At 38.1% G+C, this 10,029-nt stretch overlaps 1 pseudogene across 1 annotated transcript; it reads right to left on the bottom strand.

Moving 5' to 3' along the window:
• Positions 1–7,603: 7,603 nt before the first annotated feature.
• LOC105180103 lies at positions 7,604–9,909 on the bottom strand (annotated as a pseudogene). Its single transcript, XR_849478.2, has 2 exons — positions 9,113–9,909; positions 7,604–8,626 (listed from the first exon to the last, which is right to left on the bottom strand). The product of XR_849478.2 is annotated as an adenosylhomocysteinase-like (transcript).
• Positions 9,910–10,029: the final 120 nt, after the last annotated feature.

Raw genomic sequence — 10,029 nt, 5'->3', positions numbered from 1 at the left:
ATTATACTCTGATCATAATTTTTCTACGAATTTCTTAATCATATCTCAATTTCTCACTACGATTTATTTTTACGATTATTTATTTCTAAATTTGAGATTAATTTGAGCGTCAGAGTGTAAACGTGTTGTTTTTCAGTTTTTTTTTTTTTAAATTCTTTTGCTTGATCGGCCCAAATCCACCACCGAGGTCCACATTTGTTGGATCCATGCTAAAATCACACGAATCAATATATGCGTCACACAAATCAAATACTATGTGGTATATAAAACTCTTTTGCAAATCTACCTAATTAATATTTAGAAGATGATAGGATAACATAATTCACACCATCAACATTAATCAAAGAGTGGAATTCACGTCATCAGCACTAATTACCAAGCTTGACCCCATACATTAGCATTATTCAGGAGCGCAAATCAACAAAAATAAATTGAATATTTCATGAGTTGAAATTACTCAAATGCCATTGAGAATGCTGCCAATGACAAATAAAAAATGGATTAAATACGATTTACCCTTATATAAAAAAAATACAATTTACCCCCTTATAATTTAAAAATAACACAATTTACCTTCTTTCAAAAATGGGGTAAATTACACTTTGTTTTTTCACAAGAACTTTTTTATATTTTTTTTATCAATACAGAGATAAATTGCATTTAACCCAATATAAAATGTAATAACACGGTCTACTTTCCCTAATTATGAAACTCAATAAATAGGGGATTCCAAGTTCATTTCGAAATTGTAAAGTCGTTGGCCTCCAGTTTGTACTGAGACTTGAATTTATACCGTGTTTATCAGTTAGGACACCTTTGCTTTTTGTGATATGATTAAAATAGGATTAATTAAAATGTGATTAAAGATGTAATAATTAGATGTATTATCGGTTAATTTTTTTTATTGTATATTATTAAACTAAAGATTAATTAATAATTGTCGTTGTTGTACTGTTTGCAATCAAATCATCAACATGTGTCTAAATAGTACAAAGACTATACTATCCTTGGAAAAAAAAAACAAAAATATCACTATTGAGTTTACGTTTGAAAAAGAAGGAGTAGTGAAGATATGAAGTAGGATGCATCTGTAATTTTATGAATGTTGAAAGGAGTGTGTTTGTGTAATTAGATCTAATCTCAGAGAGTGTCAATGTAAATTACCTTTAATGTTAGGAGTTCGGAGTAACATAAGATGAAAGTTGTGCAAGGTATATGCAACAACTTAGAGGGTATGGTATTCTCAATACCGGTAGAAAATAATGTATTATTGATCATATTACAGATCAACAATATTAGGTGTTTGTAAATATTTAAAATAATCACTTATCAGCTTATTCTTGAAATAAGTTTGGAAATAGTAATTTTGTTTTACAATTTTTCTTTTTAAATTGCTTAAATTAATCAGCACAACACCACTAGGGATGATCATAAAAACTTGAAAATAGCCTAAACTTGTCAAATTAAATTCAACCAAACCGTTAGACGTGATTTGTGCCGTAAACCATTTATCATAAAAATTAAAATGAAACCACACTGCACTTAATAGTTTGATGGAAATTTAGAATTGAAAGAACAGCCAACAAATCGAACTGCCAAATATTTATAAATTCTTATTTTTTTAAAGATTAAGTATATAAAATGAATATGATGTTGTTAAATAAAATTTACTCTGTTCTGAAGCAAAAATGCACATTGACCGTTATGAAATCGATACGTTTTTCATTAATATGCAAGGACTTATGATCATTTTTGCATGAGATGAGTATAAACCTGCACCAGTATGTTGAGAATTTGACCTCCCAGCCTTGTCATATTGAGGTTGAACATCAGGTCGCACATGTTGAGGTCGAACACCCGTATCTCTATCAGAAGTTTTCTTGAAGATAGGAAACACTCTCCCAATCCACAAACCATGCAAATATGCACATACAGATGCAAATTTTACACACAAATTGCATAGTGTTGTCGCCTGGTTACCGTTTCATCAATGCAAACTGTGAATCAGGCAGCAAGAATGTTCAGTCAGGTTCTACTTCAATTGGTTCTGAAAGGGTGCTTCATGTTTCCAATGAGAAGGGTCATGTGCCTTTGCGATGAATTAAAGAATGCTACACTGATTTGTGATCAAGTCTTGTTTTGACAGGTAGTCGTGCTAGAAATTGATGATCACAAACAGCAAAAGATGAAGCATGATTGGGGGATTTCATGCAACTCCCCGAGTAGGTTTTCGATCCTTAGGATGTCTACATGATGATAACATAAAGCAAAATGGTGATATTACCACATGGAAACTATGTTACCCAAGTGGATGGTATGAAATAAGCCAGAAACACTACAGAGAATGCATGCAAACATAATATTCTTATTCTTTTCCAACACGGAAAAGCAAAACTTTATGTTGTACAAGGCAATTGAGAGCACGTAAATACATATATACAATGCAAAGCTACCGTTTCATCAATACAACAAATGATCTGCATTCCGCTCTATATCCATAAGCACACAAAGAAGTAGCTTTTGTTCATACTTCATAAGACTTCTAGTTTCGTAGTCAACATTACATCAAATATGGAAAGAGTAAATTCTGGTTGCCTCTGTTTTTTTCAGTTTTCACTTGTGCTTCTGTAAGCTAAAGTTCACGGAAAATGAAAGGACCCTTTAGGCTAATCAAGTAGCTCGCCTAAACACTAGAACAACATATGGTTTCACAGAGTAGGGGAGAAATGGACAGAAGAAGATAAGTAGTCTAAGAATTGAATAGGGCAAAGCAAATTGAGAAAAAGTATGGACCGCAATTATAGACATTAAAATTATACAGTCAATGGAAGATGAAGTACATGTTTGTGATGACGGAAATCAGCTAAACAAAGGTCTTATGAAAATGGAAAGGATACACTGAAGAGTTGATGCAAAATGTAGAAACTGAAATAAAAGCAACGTATTCTTTCCTCTCTTCCCTCTCTTAGGAGGTGGGGGTAGACTGGTGGCAAATAATGAAACAGTTCAAATAGTAGAAGCGAACAAAACATATGATCACCCCTTTAAACAAATAGTTTCTCTAAGCGAGTTTATCTAGTAGAAGTGAACAAAATATATGATCACCCCTTTACACAAATAGTTTCTCTAATTGACAAATCTCCATCAAACTGGGACCCTGTCTGGATTCCGAATCATATCCAGATTCGGACTATCAACGAGTTCTTCAAATAGCAGAACACATATAGAACCACAGAAATCTGACAGCAGGTATGAGGTATCATAAAAGATACTATACCAGGATGCCACTCCACAAATCGAGCTTCGCATAGAGTCTCTATCGTAATTTCTTTTTATATCTTAAACTTTCAATTGTAAAATTTCAAGAAAATGATTATCCATCCAAACAAAACTATATGCAAAGGTGCTGTTTAGTCTATCTCATGAAGAACAATTCAAATAACCAAATCCTCCCTCTCCAGCACTAAACAGAGTCTCCTAACCTCTATGGCTGTTCTTCATATTTCAATACGATTACAAAGAATGATCACTTAGAAACCAAAATGGATGCAGAAGAAGTTAAAATTTATGCAATTCAGTCAAACAATTACTTAATTTCAACCAACACCACTCTCAAAGGCCTTCCAAGAAAACTGCAGAAGAACATATATATATATTATTTGAAATTGAAACGACCTATATAATTTAATTAGTACACCAAGAGGGAGCACCCGCAGACAAAATTCTTAAAGAGGCTTCCCACACTCGAGGTTAAAGATCTAGAAATTAAACAAAAGTAACATTTATACCATACTAGTATACTTGCATCATAGAAACTGAACACAAACCATCAGACTTCTTAACCAGACCTTAAGTTACATGGGGGAAAGAAAAAGAAAAGAGAAAATTTTACCCATCCATTGCATTCTCTTACTGTAGAGGTGTCAAGAATCAAACTTGAACTCCACTAATCTCCCCTTGCACACCTGGTAATAATTTCACAACCTCTGTTGTAAGTATTAGCCACACCAGGGCCCTTACAATTGTAATATGAAGCTCCAGGCCTATCACAGGGCACCAAATCCCTTCTCAAAGTATCATAACTTATATATCTTTTCTGCATGAATAGAACCCTTCTATTGCTCTCAGAATCCATCATCTCCTCCTCTACTGCCACTTCTGAGCAATCACCAACTTTTCCTACACAAACCCTTTTCACCATTGCAGCCAATTCACCAGCTTTCACTGAATTTACCTCCAAAACTGAGATCCCACTACAGATTCCCACCTGGATTTGCAAGAAAGACAGTAATATCAAGAAAAGGGTGCAAAAGGGTTGTACTTGTAGCTGAGTTTTAGGCATTTTGTTGGATTTAGGGTGGAAACTTCAGCCGTAAGAGTGGTGAAACGTGAAAGTGAGATAACACGTCGTTGTGTGTTGTGTGTGTAAAAATGGTGGGGAGTCGGATCTTTTCGGGTAGGGGTAATTAAAGAGTTTGGAGAACGGAGGGTCCCTCTGTTACTACCATATTGTGATGTGCATTTGAGTGCAATGGGGTGAGTGAGAGTGACCCACCACCCTCATGCGCATATTTATTGGGCATGGACGCTTTCAAAGTTTCAAACATGTCCGTCTTCCAAAGTTACATCCTGTGGACTACGCTTTTCTTTTTGTTCTTCTACTCTTTTCAGGAAAACGGTGTGAACACAAACTTTTTAACATGAAAAAGTCTAAAATAATATGGATTACACTCCTGTCATTTTTGTTATGTCATTTTGGAATTATCATATGCGTGAACAATCAGTACATGCACTGATCCTATCAGTACAGTAACATTAAGGATTGTATCACGGTAGTTTTGAAAAAGAAGAGAACATAACATCCAAATGTTTGCGACAAATGCACAAAAGTCATGCAAATTTACTTTAGATAGTACAAATTACACTATAAATATTTAAATAAAATTTTCGATTGAAGGGTTGTTATTTCGCTCTACTTAAGGAAATTCAAACTCACCACCTCAAAGCATTATCGTCCGTCTAATAATTTCATTTTTCATTTATCCTACTAGAATATAATAGCCCAACAATACTATATAACTCTAATACACTCTGGATAAATCGTAGAACAAAGCCTTATACATCAAAATGAACACATCCTTTCAATTAAAAAAACTCCTTTATTTTTACAAATATTTAGTGTATGTTGATGAAGAAGAATCATCCATTTTCATAGGTGGTGAAGTCCCCCCACTGCATAAATAAGAATTTGTGGACAATACTATGAATGCATTAGATGACAAAGTGGGAATAATGGCTACTGAAAGAGATAATAAAGAAGTTAAAAAACCATGAGTTCTCTCTCGCAACATTCCTCCATTACAGAACCAACTGTAGAAAGTCTTTCACCGAATCAACATCTCTCTGTCCCCGTCGACCTTCTTCTACATCTGCGGAGGAAGTCCATACTCCACATACCATCAATCCAACTCTTCTACCTTCTGAACCCTCCAACTACTCCTGACCAAAACCCATCACGCTCATCGTCCACAATACCCACATACAAGCAAAAACTGGCAGTTCATACTCAGCATGTATATTTTCCATCTGTGATTAACAACTGGAATGATCAACTCACAACTATGGATGCATGGGGCATAGGAACTTTGTCTCTAAATACACCTAAAATTCAAAATTCACAATGTTGCATCCTAGAAATATCCAAGGCATATGCTAACGTGCGGAAGGGATGCGAAGGTCTGTTGAGATTAGTGCAACAGCATCTTTTTGGGCAATTCACCTATTTCATGGAAGACAAAGAAGCAGGCTACAGTGTCCAAATCCACTGCCGAGGTGGAATAGAGGAGCCTAGCTTCAACAGTGTGTGAACTTACTTGGATTAACTATCTTCGACAAGATCTTCATGTTGCTCTTCGGACGCCTATTCCACTTTTTTGTGATAACAAAGTTGTTATTCACATTATGAAAGGAGGAATTGAACCCTGTTGGACATGGTTCGATACATGATGAGTTTTACGAAATTGCCCCCTTCCTTCTGGGGTTACGCTCTTGAGATGGATGCCAAATTAACTAACATGGCGCCATCTAAGACGGTGCTTCAAACGCCATATGGGATATGGCATGGCAAGCCTGCGTCTTACAAGTACTTGAGAGTGTGGAGTAGCCCCACATACGTCAAGAGGCTAGTGGGAGAGAAACTAGACTCGAGGTCTAGTCTATGCAGGTTTGTCGGATATCCGAAAGAAACTACGGGATACTACTTCTATGATCCATCTGAGCAAACGGTTTTTATCTCAACGAACGCAGTGTTCTTGGAAAAAGGGTTTTCCTGCAGATAGCCGACACGATGAGGTGCTACTTGAGGAGACAAGTGAGACACCTCAGCAGAACGAATGAACATCATTTGAGCCTATAGTCCCCACTGATGGTGCTCCAGTCCTCCGTAGGTTGACCAGGGAATTGCGATCGCATAATAGGTACGGATTCGTAGGACTGACCAATCAATTGGATATTGATCCAAGGATGTGCGGAAAAGCGATATTGGACATCGATTCGGATAAGTGGCTTGAGGCCATGAAATTTGAAATGGACTCGATGGGCTCAAATGAAGTTTGGACGCCGGACTGCGGCGGAAAAGATGAACGGAGGTGCTGATTCAGGGTCTGTTATTGTTCCGACCAGATCTACAGAAATCAGGCCAGTGATTCATGGAGGTGCTGCGTTTCCATCACACGGCAAGTAGGTGAAATCTGCTGATGCAATTGCTGACGTGGGCGCTGACTCTGCTGCTGATGTGGGCGTTGACTATGCTGCTGATGTGGGAGTTGACTGTGATGATGACATCACTGCTGAGCTAAGTGATGACATCAGCGCTGAAGAAAAAAAAAACTGCAATTTTGGTACAAAATTAGCACCCATTCCTTTGTTTATTGGGAACATTCCGTTACACGCTAACGCTACTATGATTAATAATGATAAATATCATATAAATAAAAAAATATTAATCGTGGGCTAGTAATCTTGGTCTTGGGCCAAGCTTTATTGGCCGCATGGACTTGACAGTGATCGGCACGACTTAGAAGTGAGAAAGAAAAAGAGGCAAAAAAAATAACGACAGAAAAATAAATAAATAAATATTATTTATATATTTTTTTTAAAAGAAATGCAAAACGCTATTTAAAATTACTATTTGGAATAAATATTTACAATTTTTTAAAAATAATAAAAATAAATATTTTATTTTCTAAAAATATGATAACATCAATTTAAATATTATAGTTTATATTTATATATTTCTATTTGATTAAAAGCAAATTGGAGTAGTTGGCGTTATAGATGCATTCACGTTATTTGTATTAGAAATGAGGGTGAATTTAGACATTTTGGCATGCCAAAAGTGGGTGGGAAATTGCAAACAATTCTACGATTCACATCCTCGCGTGAAACACACTCTTCACTAAAAATTGACAGAATATCACAAAGGAGTGTTTGGCGTAGTTCCATATCACATACGACTTTTGCGATTTTTGGTTGGTTTTCCTTTATTTGTTCTGCTGTTTTTAATTGTTGGAATGAAATGGTAAGATATATGTGAAAGTGATCATATTGCAACAGTTTGGAGTTGTAAAGAATACAATGAAGCCGAAAGCAATACATTTGCGCAGCAAGTACACTTTCTTCATATACTCTCAAATATGACAGAGAAATAAAAATGAAATTCACTGTGATGACTACTCAAATCCCCTCTTCAACTTATTCTTGGTCATCATCCAATGAACTCCCAAATTGCTGAACCCCCTCAACAACACTTTAGGTGATTCAAAAGAAACATTTGTGCTGTTAAACTAAATTGTTTTCCCAGTTTTATGTTGCTTTCCCCTTAGTACCTGTAGTGAGGAGGCTTGTAAGGACCCTCAATTGGGACGCTAATGTAGTCGGCCTGGTCCTTGGAGAGCTTGGTGAGCCTTGCACCAAGTTTGCCCAGGTGGAGGGCTGCAACCTTCTCATCAAGGTGCTTGGGCAAAACATAGACCTTCTTCTCGTATTTGCCGGACTTCCTCTCGTTCCAGAGCTCAAGTTGGGCAATAACTTGGTTGGTGAACGAGCACGACATGACGAAACTAGGGTGGCCGGTGGCACAGCCCAAGTTCATCAAACGACCCTCGGCCAAGACAATGATGCCTGTTTTTGTGTCTGGGAACACCCATCTGTCGGTTTGAGGCTTGATGGTGATTCTCTTCACACCAGGGTAGGTCTCAAGACCCTGCATATCGATTTCATTGTCAAAGTGACCAATATTGCAGATGATGGCGTTGTTCTTCATCTTCCTCATGTGGCCAACCATGATAATGTCCTTGTTACCAGTGGTGGTGACAAAGATATCAGCTTCGGAGACGACATCCTCGAGGGTGAGGACTTGGTAGCCTTCCATGAGGGCTTGAAGGGCACAGATGGGATCGATCTCAGTCACAATCACACGGGCACCGGCTTGTTTCAAGGCAGCAGCACAACCCTTCCCAACATCACCATAACCGCAAACAACACCGACCTTTCCAGCAATCATCACATCGGTGGCCCTCATCAGTCCATCGGGCAGAGAGTGGCGGCACCCATACAAGTTATCAAACTGGTAAACCACAACATGACAAGGTTATCAGCATCAAAAAAGAGAAATACAACAGAGAAACTTGAAACTTTACAAACAATTCCATGATATTCGGTTGATATTGAATTCCTTTGTATATAATCTGATCAGATAATTAATTAGCAACGACATCACAACAACCACAACGAATACAACAATAAAGCCGAAATAGACTACAGAACAGATTCACAGCAGCAATTGCAATGTGCCAATTATATCAAATATAAGTAAACATCTAACACCAACTAAGATCTAATCAAGATTGATATGAGATCTAAAGCTTCAAGATTTGGCAAAATCAAAGTTAAATCCTATGAATCAATAAAAGAAAAAAAGCAAAATCCAATAACACATAAAGCAGTATCAGATTAAAGAAAACTACTTTCTACCTATAGCAACATACTCCCTCATAAATATCACATGCAAAGATCGGATCTATCAAACAAACAAACGAGAATGTAACTATACCTTGCTCTTGGTGACAGAATCATTCACATTAATTGCAGGGAAAAGCAGGGAGCCATTAGCCTGCATCTGGTACAACCTCTTCACACCAGTGGTGGTCTCCTCAGAAACGCCAACCAATCTTTCCTTCATCTTTGTGTACTTCTTAGGATCAACCTTCAACCCATCTCTGATTATAGTCAGTACAATCTGGAATTCAGCATTGTCAGTGGAAGTGGGATCGGGCATCTTGCCGGACTTGGCGTACTCCTCCTCAGCTTTCACACCCTCATGGATCAACAAAGTAGCATCACCACCATCGTCCACAATCAAATCGGGACCACCGTCGGGACCCCAGTCGAGGGCCCGCTCAGTGCACCACCAGTACTCCTGCAGTGTCTCACCCTTCCACGCGAAAACGGCGGCACTGTTGGTCCTGGGTGGAGAAAATGTTGCAAGAGCACCATCTTACTTCAGCGCCCAAGGCGGTTAAAGTTTCGATCAAGACGGCGGTTTGAATTGTCATGTGAAGGCTGCCAGTGATCTTGGCGCCTTTGAAGGGTTGGGAGGCCCCGAACTCGGTCCTGCAGGACATCAGCCCCGGCATTTCGACCTCAGCGAGCTCGATCTCGAGACGGCCGAAATCCGCCTGGGACATGTCCTTGACCTTGTATTCGCGGCCGGAGGTAGTCTTCTCAACGAGAAGCGCCATGGGTTGGGCGAATATAGGAAAAATCAAGGATGTTTGGGTAAAAGATCTAGATTTGCAGCTCAAGCTCGTCGGGTGAGTAGAGTTCACAAACTAGAAGGCAAGGGTAGAGAGGTGAGGAGAGGGATATAAATAGGTTAAAAGGGGTAAGAATGGAGGGTTGAGATTTGGAGGGTTTGGTGGATCTGAGATCTAGTAAATGCTTGTGGTGGGGGGTGGGCCAACATGATGA

Source organism: Sesamum indicum, unplaced genomic scaffold, assembly GCF_000512975.1.
Source record: "Sesamum indicum cultivar Zhongzhi No. 13 unplaced genomic scaffold, S_indicum_v1.0 scaffold00324, whole genome shotgun sequence".
In the NCBI taxonomy this organism is placed as follows: Eukaryota; Viridiplantae; Streptophyta; class Magnoliopsida; order Lamiales; family Pedaliaceae; genus Sesamum; species Sesamum indicum.
This window is presented reverse-complemented; position numbering and strand designations above follow the sequence as displayed.